The following is a 16,869-nucleotide window of genomic DNA, read 5'->3' as shown; positions in this document are numbered from 1 at the left end:
CCAGATTAAAATCAAGGTGTTGTCAGGCCATCTTCCTTTCTGAAGAATCTGGGAGAGAATTGGTTTCTGGGTCACTCAGGTTATTGGCAGAGTTTAATTCCTTGTGTTTGTTCTTTATGCCTGAGCTCCTTGTTTTTTTGTTGCTGTTGATCTAAGTTGAAGGTTGCTCCCGGCTTCTAAAGGCCACTGAATGCCTTGGCTTGAGGACCACATCTTCATCTTGAAAGCCAGCAAGGGATGGTTGAGTCCTTCTCATATCATGCCTCTCTAACCCTTTTAGTCCAAGGTGCCAGTGTTTAAAATACTGCTGATATAAAATACTCAAGAACTCTGTGGGTCTCCCATGTATGTCACAAAGATTCACTTTGTTAAACAAAAGCATGTCCATAGATCATTTTAAAATAATCTGTTCTCCATTTTTGGCTTCAGCTGAGATGGCTGAAGGGATCTAAGATGTAGAAGCTATTCACAGAGAGATTGCTTTGAATACTGTCAGTAGGCAACAGAGCATTAGAGACTGTCCATCTTCAGGGCTGGAAGTCCAAGGAATCTGAAGCAGTATAACTCAAAAGAAAATTACATCTAAACACATAAAAATGAAACTACAGAATACCAGCAATAAGGAAGAACTGGAAGCAGATAGAAAAACAAGACAGCACCACTAAAGGAAAGGCAATTAGACTGATAGATGACTTCTGAATAGAAGCAATACAATCCAGAAGATGCTGGATTATGGCATCTAGCTGGAAGATTCCATTCTCTGTGAATAGCTCCTATCTCATGATACTCATTCCATCTTCCAGTTATGTGTTATTGTGAAGGCCTTATTTGTATTCCTTCTCTTGTCCTTTAATTCAGTTTTACATTTCAAATATCTAATAAATATCGACATAAACATATGTATAACATATTTAACTATTGATTTATTCAACAAATATTCATTATCAGCTCACCATGATACCCACTAGAGGCAAGAACTTACTGGAGCATTCGTGATATATATAAAAAATTTTTCCACTATCAGGTTATCTATTTATATCGACAGTTTATGAATTAGAAGTTACAAGCACAGAATCATAGCTTTTTTCTTATTTATAAGATAACTGCTCTCATTGCTTGTTACTTAAAAACTTTTATATCCTTATAACTTTTATCATATAGAATTTTTCAACAATTCCATGGACTCTACTAAATACTACAATTTATTTAGCACTTGGCAGCTGTCACCAATCAACAGTAATTTGTGTAGCCCCAAATATGTGCTTACTACTGTGCTTAGCACTGTCGGGAACACCGGGAAAACTGTTACAGCCCTACCATATCTTTCAGTGTCATTAGCGACTATTCATTGTATTACATTTTGGCAGACTCCCCTTTTTGTTATTTCTATTGCATAATTGAATTGTTTGGATTTTTAATAACAAGTTTCTCATCAATAATATTAGAATGAATTATAGAAAAGATATTAAAAGCCATTGCTTGACTCTTCTGAGCATGACTAATGTAAGAAAATCTCATGAGTTTTCATTTCATCAAAAGAATTTCTTATTAAATAAAAGGAAATTCAGGCAGGCACAGAGGATTTACTGACTGGGATTCAAGAAAGAATAAAATAGAATGACTGTGTACTTTTCATATAGCAAACATGAGCTTTATTTTCTCCCAGAATTACACTGTGGCATTCATCTGGAGTTTAAGAAAATATTTTACTAATTATTAGTGAGTAATAATTTACTAAATTTTGCTAGATGTATTATTTTATATGGAAAATATATAGTATCTTGTAGCATCGTTTATGTAGAAGATAGAATATTAGTGTCAAACAGAATTGGTTTGAACTCTAGCTTTGAAAATTACTAGCTGTAGTTCCTTAGACAAGCTATATATCTTCTCTGAGCCATCATCTCACCATTAAAAATAAAAACAGGTAGAATTCACATCTCTTTTATTTTATTTTATTTTTTGCATAATTCTAAACTTGGCATACCTGTATTTGCAGGAAGTCCAAAGTCTTTTTCTCTCATTGCCCCAGATTCCTAGAGGATTACTCCATTTGATGTAATCCATCCTGTTTCCAAATTTCAAGTCAAGAGAAAAACCAAGAAGTCCATCCATTTCTTTCTACTACTACACATGGAACTGTGGTGGAAAAATGATTCCCAGCACATTCTAATTGGCGATTTTGCACTGCTACAGGGATGTCCTGACTGAAATTAATCCCTGCACACTGGTGGGCTTCATAATTCCATCTATCCTGTAGATGAAGCTCAGCCATCATTCCTACAATGTCCACCATAATGGAGTGGCCAAGACGGGAGAAGTTGCCAGCTTCAGCCCTTCCTCAGGAACCTCCAAACCACAGTTCCGAGCCTGGGTCAATGGGCAGGCTGTTCCTTGCCTCTGGATGAGCTCTTTGCGACTCTTGATATCTTTTCCTGCCTTCAAAGAGGTTCCCGTAGCATTAAATCACAAAAGGATTCTCCTCCAGCTCCAACTAATTTCTTGGAAAATTTGCTAACATCTCAGTGGCACACTCCGTGAGGGCTTGGGAAGGTTCAAGAGAGCCATAATTTACCAGGTCATAAAGGATTCTATTATTACGCTCCCCCAGGTGACTAGGGACAAATAAAGTGACTCTTTAAAAAGAAGGTCTTTCCAAGTGACTAAGTTTATTCCATAAACTTCTCTTCCTTTTAGGTTCTGCCTCATCAGACACATATATTGTGTTGCTGTGACGCTGAGATGACATATATAAAGCGCCTATCAGTGCCCTCTATGTAGTAGACACTAAATACATGTTAATTTCCTCCCTTGTTCTATATTCTTAATTTTTAGTTTAAACCTTTATTGTTACTTTTCCTTTTCATATATATATCCCAAATGGGATTATAAAATCAGTAAGAGAAGAGAGTTTTATCCTGTGCTTCTTTCAAGCCTCCACAGATTAATTTAGCATAATGCCTTGCAGATAAATATTAATTGCTATATAATTATTGCTTTAGTGATTACTTTGAGAGTGATTTTTCCATATGTAGATAATATAATCTGCATTTTAAATTTCTTTGTATGATTTTCTGTTATCATTCTAATGTTATTATTCTGAGCAGAAGTTTGGCAAGGAAAGGAGGTGAAATTCTAATCCATCTATTTGCACTCTGATTACTCAGTCACCTATCAGTCAATGACACTTAAATTGCTTAGAAATTTTCTTGAACACATGAAATAATGGGTTCCCTTCTTTTTCAGAAATGGTGAGGCGAGAATATATTTGTAAGAGGCATAGTGTCACAGTGAAAAGAACCTAAAGAAACTTAAATTTGAATTCTAAATCTCCACTGACACTGGTAACAGTATATGCTAGCCGTAATTCTCATGTGGCAAAAAGAACGAAAAGATCACTACAAGGATTAGAGAAAATCTGTGTACAATACCCTAAGATAGGAGCACTTTAATTTACAAAATGCACACTCATTGATTAAAAAGTTGGAAGAGCAATAACTCATAATTTGACATCTTCTAGAAAAACTTTTGTTAACATTTTGAGATATTTTGAGCCCATGTAGCCATATGTTTTAATATCCTCTATTTTCCCCTTCACCGTGTGAGTATTGTGTTGAATTTTGAAGCTTTCCATGTCATAAATTCTTCAAAAGTATTATTTTTATGGTATACTTTATATAATTTGGCAATTTCTCATGGTTGGATTAAGTTTTTTCTATTTTAATTTAAAAATAAATTCATTGTTATCATCTTTGTAATGTTTCCATATTTCTGTTTATTTCCTCAGGAAATATGGTATGAATATTTTTAAGATTCTTACTTTTTAGACTTACACCCTTGATATTTGCTAATTTAACATTCCCTGTTCCATCTAATCTTGAAATACCTCCACAGATCCATGGCTTGTATAAATCTACAATTTTGCTGTAATTTAAACTTGAGTGCTGCTCAGGGACAGTGTTAATAGCATTTACTTCTTCTGTACTGAGGGAGTCTAGTGGCTAAATACCCCTCTGCACTCAGCATAATTGTTCTCTCTTCTCCATGGTCCACCTTAAATCTCTCCTTACTAAAGTGTTATAATAAATTAATATATTTCCTAACATCAAACTTCCTTTCACCAAAGAGAGTATTTTCTTAATTCATTTTGAAACTTGATTTGCTAGAATTTCATTTGTTACTTAGCACCTACGATCACACCTGTATTTTTTTCTTTTTGTGCTTTGTTTGTTAGATTTGGTATTAGAGCTGTAGTTCTAGGTTTATACAATAAAAGCAGCAACCTTAATTATATTCTACAGACTGCAAAGCAAACATGGGAAATTAAAGTTAAATACAACAATGAATTGCCTTTATATAATCCAGTAGCTAATACTTTGGATGACAGAATCAGTACTCAAATTAACTGCCAACAATTATAACATTGCACTCAAATTGACAACACAAAATATTTCAAGTATAAATGTAGAACTCCTCTTTTACACTAAAAAATATAATTATGTAAATGTGAAGTAGAAGGGATCTAACTGGACACCAATTCATATGAAATAATTGTCCTATGCACCACCAGAGTGCACCAGCTGCTGCTGAAGCTAATGGTAGGTTAGATTGCTTTAGTAAAACAGAAAAAGAGTGGCATTTTTCTCATCATGTTTCTGAGATTCCTTCCAGGTGCAGATTCTAGTACATAAATGACTTGTGAAATATGTATGACTCCTGCTGTTGAAGCTACACCCAGTTGGACTTTGGCATTTGTCATATCCAGCTAATGCCCACTGCTGCCTACAAAGGGTAACACAGACGAACTTCAGGAGGCAGTAAATCTCACCCATGGCTTTCTAAGCTGGGTGGTCTTACTGATAGGAAGCCACATTCCCCAACTTAACCCAAGTGAGCTGTTACCATCTCTGTGATACCATCACTTCATTCTATAAGGACAGCTCTTAGAAGACTGGACCCCTAGATTAGAGCTTCCAGCTAACATCTATGGACTACCTAAGTGAATAGGAACCAGCAAGCCTCTCTGTGCATCATTAACTCCTATAGGAAACTAGACCAGGCTTTGCCCTCTTCTCCGTGTCTGTGCCTCTTTGCCATCTCACTGCTGTCCAGTCCTCAGGCTTTGGCAGTACTGGAAATACCTGGGATTCTGCTGCTCAGTTACCTGCTGACAAGAAGAGAGTGCTTGCACTCCTCACTTCAAGTTGCCTCCAAACCTCAGGCCAAGATTTTCTGTACATCTCTCCTACCCCTACCACTAACCAACAGAGCAGATGGAGTTGTGTGAATCTCTCTCATTTTTCCATAAACTTTTCTCTCCATCTCTCTTTCTGAAGCCCTTTTAATTCCTTCGTTGTTCAAAGATACCAGAAAACCAGTTCTGTCTGTTTCCCAACAATGACTTTAACTCACACTTGAGGCCCTTTTGTAACAATTAAGGGCTCGGCTTTTATTCTCAGTCAGCCAAGGATTGTGTCCCTAAGAATCCCTGACTTTTGGCTTTAGCCAGAGCTTGTAAAAGAGAGGCTTCCTAGTAATCTTTGGATTACTTCCATAGTAATCTATGGTAAGAAGCATTTTCCTCAAATTTTTTATTTCGTATTGTTACCATTTTTATTACTTACTGCAGATAGAGCTAATAATTTTCTACCCCTTTTATTTGCTATATTAAAAAATAATATTATTTGCACACATTGATATATATGATATGTATGTAGTCTGTCAACTGGTTCTTTATTACATTTGAAAAGATGAAAAGATATTCAATCTTAAAATGGCATCAGTTATCTTTGATTTTTCTTATCCCATGTCACTGTATTCCTTCCAGAGATGGTTTGTCACCTTGTTCCTAGCAATATGTGTAGGTAGAGTAATTGCTCACCTCAATTATCCCGCAATATGTCCTAAATTCTCTACTATGGTCTAAAATTTCCACAGGCAAATTTACTAGTGCTCTTTGTAACCCAAGTTGGATCATTTTCTCTTGTAAGCTAGTTAAAATATATGTGTACTCTGACTTTTTCTTTTGACACAGGGATATTGATTCAATTATCATACTAGCTCAGGGATAAATTTGGGTGGAACTAAGTGATACAAGTGGAGTATTTCCTTATATTTTTTAATCATGTCACTATATTTCATTATTCTAAAGTCTATAACATTTATTCACATGCATAATCATTTTTAACCTTCACAAAAAGCCTGTGAAGTACGCAGTGGTTCACAGAGCTAATAAGCAGTAGAATCTACAAGGTAATATAGATACCACATTGTTAAGATATGCAAACATGGTCTCCAAAAATATACTACATGTCGGAAAATAACCTGCCTAATGAGCACTGGAAATGAATGGTTGACTGTGTGATATTCTGGCAATTTGTCATAGAGTGAGATGTTTGTACTGAGGTGAAATAAGGGCTCAAACTCCTAAAGATGCAGACTAATCAATCTACAGATGCTCCAAGTCTTTGCTATGTGCTCAACATCGGAGTTCTATGTGTCATGCAAAAGAACATAAAATATTGTTCTTCTCATCAAAGATCTCATAATAGATGTAAAGAGTTGAAATTAACGTGAAGAATTCTTAGAAAAAAATTAAGTGTTCAGGTTTCCTCAGAGGAGACAACCCATGAGGGGAGCTTGGGGCAGAAAGGGGACAGAGCTGGGCTCAGCCCTCAGCTTTTCCACTCCCTGTTCGGTTTTCTTGGGAATGTTACCTGAACATTTTGCACCACATGTATTTATAGTGGTAAAATGAGGAGGCAATGCCTACTTTGTTCATTTCAAGAGTTGTTGCAACAAATAAATGTTTTGTAGAAAATACCTAGAGCACTTGGTAACAAGAAAAGCATTTTATTTTTTACCTTTAATCTCTATCATTTAATATTGATCACTATTTAATCACTGTCATTTCTTTTTTTCTCTCTCTCTCTCTTCTCTCCAAGATAGGTAAAATCTGGATATGTAAAAGAAGGAAATTAAAGCACTTAAGAAGAAGGCAGGGAAGGAAGAATATTGAAAACAAAGCACTAATAGTGGGCAGAGAACACTTGAGGACAGAGGCTTGTCTGTGTAGTGGGAACAGTATATTCTTAATTTCCAAACACTACCTCTATTTTACTTTCTATCTTTATTTGCAATTATTTGTCTCATTATTTAACTATGATATCTTGACTGCTTTTACTTTTGCTTTTCTTTTTTAGTGTACTCATTGGTTTTTATCCTCCATAAGGGTCAGCACCTACTGTGTGAATAAAGTCAGGGGGTATAGATAATGGGGAACCAGATCGTGAAGCACTTTGGACTTGGACATCAAGTTTTGACATTCGTAAGTTAGATAATAATGGCCTGCCTCTCCCTGCCATTCTGAATTATGCCTAATGCCATCATTCCTCACAGAAAACAGGCCAAGCTGTGTCAATTCTTAGTGCTGTGTCTATGTGGCTTTCTCTTCCTGGAATAACTCCCCTGTCTCCTACCTGGAAAACACCTTGTCTTATTTCAACACTCAGTTGAATGAAACCTTTTCTGATCTTCTTCCCCACTCCTTCAGGGAGATTATACTAATCCACCCTTTCTGTTTCCTCTGAACCTATTCCTTCTTTTATCATAGCACTTATAACACATTATTGCATCCCTTAGTTCAAATCTTTCCCTATTAGATTAGAAATTTCAATATAGGCTGATCTGAAGGTAGGGAATTATTGATTGTTCACGGTCATTGACAGATTGAACCCCTTGTGCTACTCTTCCCCCTTCTCACTGCTGCACCTGACTAGTCTAAAAAAAAAAAAATTGAATACAGATGGGGGAGTCGTAAGGAGGAATCTCATGTGGGTAAATGTAGATCATTTCTCTTCTATGTACCTGATAAGTGTTTTACAATTCAGGACTTTACCCAAATGTGCCTAAAAGCAGAAAATACCCAGGATATTGATAAAATAAGAAATTTAGTTTATTGTTGTACAGGGAGGAAACCAACTGAGATAAATATGCTCTTTGAGTAGCACTTTTTAAGAATATTTTTTAGCTATGCCTGTGAGAGGCAGCAACGTTATTTCTGTATTGCTGAAGTGCCTTGAGAGTAATGCGCTGGTGACAGCATAAGCAAAATACAAAGGCCGGTTTGTTTTTATATCTAAATGGGGGATTGTTAGTGAAGAGCTGTGCCAGCCAGTACAGAGTGGAATAGTGTTTTATTCCTCTCAAGATAGATAGATTGCTGAATTGCCTGAGATCCTGCTGTTTTATAGGCTGCCCCTTGAATTTGAAAATGAATAACTACTATTTTTTTCTTGAGTGGCTGGTGAGAAAATGTATAATTTATATGAAACAGAACTCATAATATTGTCATTGAAAGTATGCTCTCCTAGTATTTTACCCAAATGATACATTTCCAAAAATATTAGATGTGTTATTAACTAAATATTGTGGTTTTCTTAAGTATATAATATCATTATTAAAACAGGGAATGGGCAACATGCAAATGTGTTACACCTTTAGATTGTTGTTCCTTCCAATGAAGTGAATTAAGTTTTACATCACTGATAAGGTTATTATTTGAAACATTTTGCTGGGAGATAATTTAATAAATCTAACAAACATCTCTTGAGTGACATAGTGAAAAGTCTCTGCAGGGAATAGAAATAAACCAAAACCATACATTTAACAGAACCTATACATATAGAATATATATACACCTATATGTATATACAGAATACATACATTTAGAATACATATTCTATATAAACACATATGTTCTGTTGCTTCTGAATATATACGCATATATATGGATGTGTGTGTGTGTGTGTGTGTGTGTGTGTGTATCTCCTGCTACTTTTATTGGTTCACTAGAGAACTCTGAATCAGAAGTTATTATAGATTTTAGGCAAAACTGCATATATTACTTTTCTGGCAGAAATTAGGTCTTGTAATTTGAAGCTTTTCTTGAACATCAGTTTATGCCAGGTTTATGCTACGTGCTATGCAGTAAACAGAAGCATAAAACATAAAGCCAGTTTTTAGGGATTTTCCACAACAATGGCTAACAGTTTTTAACACTCCTGTATAGCAGGCAATGTGCTAAATTTTTTTTCAAATTCTTTCATTTAGCCAATGAATGCAACATTCCTATGAGATAGATATGATTAGTATAGCTATTATTATATTTCGAATTTGACAGATGAATAAATTGAATTTGCAGCTAGTAAAGGTCATACTCAGAACCAAACCTAGGCTACAGTATGTGAAATGTTGTCGATTTCATCACTAAAATGCACTATCTTCTCTTAAAGAAAAACAGTTTGACTATCACCAGTGACCAGTAAGCAGAAGAAAATTATGCTTTTAAATATTTATAAAGAAAAATATAAGCATCATATTTCTTGAAAAAAAGGCTTCTAAGCAGAGAAGGCTTGATGGGCTGTAGAAGGGGACTGATGGATTATACAGTAAGAATAGAGAAATATTTTAGATTGTGACTACAGTAGTACCCCCTTATATGTGGCTGCATATCTCATGGTTTTACTTACTCATGGCCAACTGCAGTCAGAAAATATTAAATGGAAAATTCCAGAAATAAGCAATTCATGTGTCTTAAATTGTGCTACCAAGGTGTGATAACATCTCTTGCTATCCTGCTCTGTCCTGCCTGGATGGAATCGTCCCTTTGCCCAGCATCTCCACACTGTAGATGCTCTCGCCTATTAGTCACTTGGTAGCTTTCCAGGGGTTATCAGATCAGCTGTCCTGGTACCAGAGCACTTGTGTTCAGATAGCTCTTATGTTACTTCACAATGGCCCCAAAGCATAAGAGTAGTGATGCTGGCATATTGTTACAATTGTTCTATTTTTATTATTTGTTATTACTGTTAATCTCTTACTGTGCCTAATTTATAAATTAAACTTTATCATATGTACCTGTGTATAGGAAAAAACATAGGATATATAGAGTTCAGTATCCCCCATGGATAAAGGGGGACTACTGTACCAGCTCTAAGAAAAGTTAAGTAATCTTGGTGCTTTAAAAACTTCAGTCAACTTTACACCAGATTTTATTAAACTTGCTTCAGACTATTAGAAAAGTGGTATTCAAAGTGTGGTTGCACAACTAACAACATCGGCACCAGCATCACCCTAGAGCTTGCAAGAAAAATAAATTCAGGGGCTAAACTCCAGACCTTACACATCAAAATTTTTAGGAGTGGGGCTTGGGAATTTATGTTTTAAACAAGCTCTCCAAGTGATCTGTAGTCATGTTAAAGTTTGAAAAGTGCTGTAAATAGAACAATAAGAGCTGGCAAGGAAGATTTTCATGGTGCTGCGGTGAGCTTCCCCCAGAGAAAGCAGAATGAAGATACTAAGCTGGAATTAACTAGAATTAGTGATGGTTGGTCAATGTTCTGTCTTAGACTGAGATGCAAGGTGGGACTCTGGGACAAAAATAATTTCAGAAGGGACAGAGCTTAAGAAGCGCCATGGAGAAAATGAAATTCTCTCACTTAAGTGAAGATTAGTTAGACACAAAGTCAAGATGGGTTACACGGCATAGGCCAAGGAGGTCAGGGTTCTGTGCATCAGGGATCTAAGCAAAATTAAAGATTAGGGCAGGCCTAGCACACTGAGGAGGCAAAAGTCCTAGGACAAATAAACAGTTTAAGTCAGAGAGAAACTAAAGATGTTAAGAATCCATAGCCAAACGTCTACAGTTGAATATAAACTATTTATGTGAAAGCAGGCAGCCCAGATCTATTAGGCCAACCCTATCACATTTGCCAATTCTCCATCCTGAAGAATCAGGTCCTGTTAATAGCTCATAAGTCATATCTTGTGCTACTGATGCATTCATCTATAAATTCAAAAAATATTTTTGGCATACTCTATGGGCCAAATAGCAGAGATACAAAGATAAGTGAGACAAACTTTATCCCTGCCATTTGGAGAGCCAGACACTAAATAAACAATTTATACAAGTATTTAATGAAATTATCATACGTTCTACCCAGAAAAAGGACGAGTATTGTGATAAGGAATCACAGACACCTAACCTAGCCTGCCAGGAGGACGGTTGAGAGGATGATCAGGGAGATTTCTCAGAGGAAGTAAATTTTAAGCAACAACCTCAAAGATGAAGTTAGCTAAGAAAAGAGTTGTGGGGAAAGAGCAGCCTGTGCAGAGACAGTGAGCAACAGGATAGAACAGGAGGATTCCCAGGGGGACTGGAATGTAGCGAATGAGAGAAAACAGCGCAAGATGAGGCTAGCGGTGATACTATAGTAATCGCTATGGCCTTTTAAAGACGTAGAACAGCACCATAATCTCAAGAGGAAAACACTGGAAATTTCAAGCCAGTAAATGATGATGATACTGGCATTAAAAAGTACTATTCTAGGGGCTGTGATATGGTTTCACTGTGGATTATGCAGGGAAGTCTTTTGGGAGGTTATTACAATCGTTTAGGCAGAAGATGATACTGGCTTAGACTAGGTAAATGTCAGTGAAGAGAGAAAGAATGCAATGGATTCAATATATATTTACCAAGTGTAAAGCAATGGGTTACAGGCCATAAGGAAATATAAAATATGACATCTGGGGAGCAGATGGCTAGAAACTGGTACCATTATCTAGAACAGGGAAGACTGGATGAAGACCGAATTTGGGGGGGGAAAGTCAAGAGTTCAGTTGTGGACTGAGTTTGAGATGCCTGTTCGTTCCCCACATGTAACTATAAAGTAAATAAGTGGGTTGATGAGTCTGGAGATCAGAAAAGACAATTTGGCTTGAGATGTAAGTTTGGCTTCATTACACACAATAGGTCAAGTTATTAGAGTGGATAAAAACCCTGTACGTAGGGAGAGAAGATGAACGAGAAGAGATTTCTTACCTTTCAATCTTTAAAGTATGATAGTAAAAATGTTGCACTGGCAAAGGAGACTGCAAAGGAGTGGACAGAGAAGCGAGAGAAAAAGGAGGAGAATTTGTGTCCCAGAAACCAGTTAAAGAGATGCTCTGCCTGTGAAGGAGTCAGTAATCGCGTGACAGCGTGCCGAGTGAGTGGTACAGACCAATGCACTAGCCTCTGTTTTCCCATGTTTACTGTACTTTCTTAGTCAATCTCAGTGATTTGTGTCCACATCCACTTATTTTTTTTTTTCCACACTAGAAACCTCTGTGTTATTCTTAACATCTTCTCTATCTACTACTTAAAACCTGCATCTTTAAAGAACAGTGTCTTTAAAGTGCTAAAAGAAAGAAAAAGAAAAACCCCCAAACCTGTCAATGTATAATTCCATACCTAGCAAAAATCTCTCTCAAAAACACAGTCTAACTAAAACCTTTTTTCAGACAAACAAATGCTAAACAGCTTCCCTGCCCACAGAATGCACCAGGAGTAATGTAAAGGAAATTCTTTAGGCAGATTATACCACAGGATATTTCCTGGAGCAATGCAAACAGAGGCCTAGGGCACCAAAGGCCACTTTCTCTCCACACTGCTTTCTAGTCAAAAGCTGAAGACAGTATGAGAATAAGCCCAAGGGTTTTTCTAAATTATTTCCTAACTTTACACACACACACACACACACACACGCACACACACATATTTATATATGAGTGACAGTAAATTAAATTAATGTATAAAACTCTTAGGTTATTGGGGCATTACTGAAGGAAAATAAGGCATCGGAAAGTTGCTGGAAGCCTTAGATTTATCAAATCTAAATCTATGCCTGGCTCAAACAAACCTCAATATCTGTAACCTATTATTATTCGATAATGTATATATAATAAAATCTATTACCTATAAACAAATATATTATGGGACATTTATATGTATAATTAATAGTTGTATATATTAAATCTATTATTGAGTAGTCACTTAATAATGTATACATAATAAAAATCTATTATTTCTTGGAATTTGCATTGAGATTAACTGTATCACCAAGTCGGAGTATAAAATAGGGTTATGTTGTGTTTGTTTAACACTGAAATTAAATTACTTTAAATCCCTAATAAGATAGGGTTTTTTTCTTTTCTGCCATAAGGAGTCAGTGAACATCTTAAATAAAAATAAGCAAATATTTTAATGATGTGTTTGTATCATTTTTTGGCAGAAAATAACCCTTATGTTTCTACACATGGCTTTCCTAGTGGGAGATAATATTTTCTGAGTCTCTAAGACATGACAAAACAAAAGGACTCAGAAAATCTGGCTGAATAAATCAACCAATCAATAAACAACATGTTTTGTAAACCTATTTGATGAATCTCTGTGCTAAATATGTATGATACAGAAGCAAAAAGCATAGTACCAGCTTGCAGGGAGTTTATACAATAATAGTAATTAATATCTTTGAACACTGACTGTGCAGAGGTACTATGTTAGATAAGAACATAAAGTTCTTTCAGTTAATCAATTCTCACGATATTCCTATGATGTAGGCATTATTATTGTTATTAATATTTTCATTTGTAAGTGTAAACATGGTATTAAACTCCAGGAGGTAAGAAACAAAAATTTATGCTTTCAACAATTAGATACACTGCCTCTCTCTCCTTATAACTAATTGAGAAGATAAGGAAGATACATTTGAAAAGATGAACATTGTAAGTTAGGAGGAAAAAAAAACTCTTTAATTTCCCATTTTTAAAAACAGTATTCTCTCCTGGTAAACAATATTTGTGAAATTATTAAATAAAAAATTAAAAGGCTTCCTAAACAAGTGAAGTTTCCCCATTTCGATAGAGAAGGAAATTGACAGCTTAATCATTGAGAACATAGAAGTAGATCACACTCTGGAAACTAGAAGTTAGAAAAGTTAAAGCCATCAAGGGTTTTTCAACATATCTGGCATTCATCTTCACTGCAGATTGAACACGTCAGTCTTAACTACCAGAAAAATAGAAGCCAGCTGAGAAAATTTTCAGAGAGCTGAGGATAATCTCCCTGGAGAAAGCAAAGTGAAAACAACAGCTAGAATTATTAGAATTAATAACAGCTAATCAGTGTTCTATCTGAGGTTGAGCTTAAGTGGAAATCTACAACAGCAGAGATGTCAAGTAGGTCAGGACAAAGGTAGGGTTGAGGAAGTAATTAAACTTTCCCACTTGAGAATAAGTGAGTTTGGACACAAAGTCAGCAGATTGTGGTTAACAAGAGGGCGAAGCAAGATGAAAAAAATAAAAATAAATAATAAAAGGCAGGTTTGACAAGATAGGAAGGCAAAATCCTGGGACAGACAGAGACAAGTAGCACAGATTTTTAGAGAGAAGCTTAGTACACAAATATCCTTAGCCAAAGGCCTGAAGTTGAAAATGAACCACTTATTCAAGGGCAGGAAGCAGAGGTCTATCTGGTCTACTCTACCACAGTGGCTGATAATTCAAACTTAAAGGAGCAGGTCACTGATTCACTCATTCATGCATTCAGCAAACATCATTTGGTACCCCCTATGTGCCAACCACAGTGATAAACACGAGGCTCAAGATAAATGAAAGTTAAATGAGACAAATATGCTCTTTGCTATAGTGGAAATGGCATTATAGTGGAAGAGTTAGGCATTACATAAATAACTAAAAATTGGCTTGTTAATTACAATTTTGATCGGAGTAATATAGAAAAGGTACAGAGTATTGTGAAAATGAATCAAAGTAGGACCTATCCTAGTTTGCAAGGTGGTGAAGAAGATACAGCCTGAAAAATGAGTCTGTTAGACAAGCAAATATTTTGAGAAACAGCATTCTTGACAGAGGAAGCACAAGTTCTTTAAGTCAGGAAGGAACATAGAGATTGTCAGTGTGGCTGGAATATAGTGAAGAAGGGGGAAAGAGACCAAGATGAGGCAGAGAGCTGGTTGTGGGCCAACAGGACATTATAGGCTATGCTAAAAACTTAAACTATTACTAGTAGTGGGAAAGCACTGAACATTTTGATGCCAGTAAATGATATAATATAATGATATCATTTTTAAAAAGTCATTTTAGATTCTCTGATATGGTATTTGGAAAGGATTAACAGGCAACAGGGTGGATATGGGGAGATCATCTATAAGCCCATTTCACTAGTCTAAGCAAGAGATGGTGATGTCTAGAACTTGGTTATTGACAATGAAGACCAAAAGCAGAAGGTGGATTCAATGTATAATTAGGTTGCAGTCATAGGCTTCAAGCATGAGCAAATGGTGTAGGGTGGTGTCATTTACTAGGAAAGGAAGGACTGAAGGAAGACCAGATTCAGGAAAATATCAAGTTGATATGTCTGGAGTTCAGAAAAGACACCTTGGCTGTAGACAAAGTTTGAGTTAATCAGCATATGCATGATATTTGCTATCTGATCCTTTATGGAAAAAACTTTTCTGACCCTTGCTTTAGATAATTTTTCACTCTGACTCCATGTTTTAATACCATGTGTGTAATGGTCAATTGTGGATGCTAAATTACATCATATTCTTCTGCCTTTCTGGTAATTCCATTCTAATTACAATACTTTAAATGTATATTTCTTGTTGAGATGTCAAATAACTAGTATGTGAGATCAAAATTTGTTAAAATAAATTTTAGTATCTGACATCAAGTTTTCACTCATGTCTGATTACCTACCAAGTGTTTCTCTGAGGAGATAAAGGAGGTACAGCTGAGTACCCTCACTAAGCCAATCTACCTATCCAGTCCTAAACTTTAATTACTGCTGCTAATTGCTTGAGAGACTGCTGAACATGGTAATGTGACCCCCATTAAACAATCAAATAATTTTAAGTGATTTGTATATCTAGAGTTTGTTCTGAAAATTACTTAGAACAAAAGGTCAGGAAAGGGCAGAAGTTAGGTTGTAGGCCTAAAAATTTCCTTTTATTCTCTTGAATGTAACAGTAATAGACTGAAGTGGGGAAGGTGTATTTATAAATTTGTTAAAATTCAGTACAAAGGTTGATGATATGCATGTACATAAACAATTTGTAGCCATCTGCCATTATAAGAAGCTTTGCCATTATCTTTAATCATCTCATAACATTTAATTTCAGCTACTATTGCTATTTTACAAAATTGTTGTTTTGAAAAATATTTGAGAGGCTATATGTTTAAAATTAAGGTAACTACTACTTAAATATTCTACTGGTACCAGAGCAGAGGGTGGCCTTGAGATAGGAGAAGCCCAGTTTCCACGGGTTTGGGTTTCAGGATACACCTCTGGGTTTCCATCCACTCCCCAAGGTCTCAGGCCCCTCTGCTGGGCCCTCCCCTAAAGGAGAGATACTGTTGCTTGTTGGACCTATTTTTGGCACTAACACAGAGAAATGGAAACCTCAGGGGGCCGACTCACACAAATCCAGTGGCTGGGCATGCTGAGTAGAAAGCAGTTATATAACCGTGGTAGCCGAGCATGCTCAGTAAAGTGGAATTTATCCCTTGAATGACCTTCCACTAGAGGTGCTAAAGAGCAAGCACAGAATATTCTTGAATATGTCTGGTGCATGTGATAGTGTTTGAACAATAAACATTCCCAAAGAGAAGATCAACTGAGCATGTGTAAGACTAGTTGCATAACTGAAACCACCCCTTTAGCTGAATATTCATTATACAGCATGAATCTGTATAAGATAGCAAAACGACAAAAGTGGATTCACCGTAGAAGTTGCGGTTGTTTCTCACTTTCTTGGGGCCAATGGAACTTCCCTGGCTAAGGTGTATATGCTTTCTTTTTGTATCAAACTTATTTTCAGTAACCAGCTGCTCACTCTCTTGAGCCAACTTGCACTCTGAACTAAACTTTAAGTGTGTATTTCTTACTTTTATATTAAATGTGGTGTGAGCCCTGCTCAGTCTCTGGAGCTAGGCCACACTTTCTCTGTGAAGTCTGTATTTCTTATCTGT

The sequence above is a fragment of the Cynocephalus volans genome, chromosome 12 (genome assembly GCF_027409185.1).
Source record: "Cynocephalus volans isolate mCynVol1 chromosome 12, mCynVol1.pri, whole genome shotgun sequence".
NCBI classification, from domain to species: Eukaryota; Metazoa; Chordata; class Mammalia; order Dermoptera; family Cynocephalidae; genus Cynocephalus; species Cynocephalus volans.
This window is presented reverse-complemented; position numbering follows the sequence as displayed.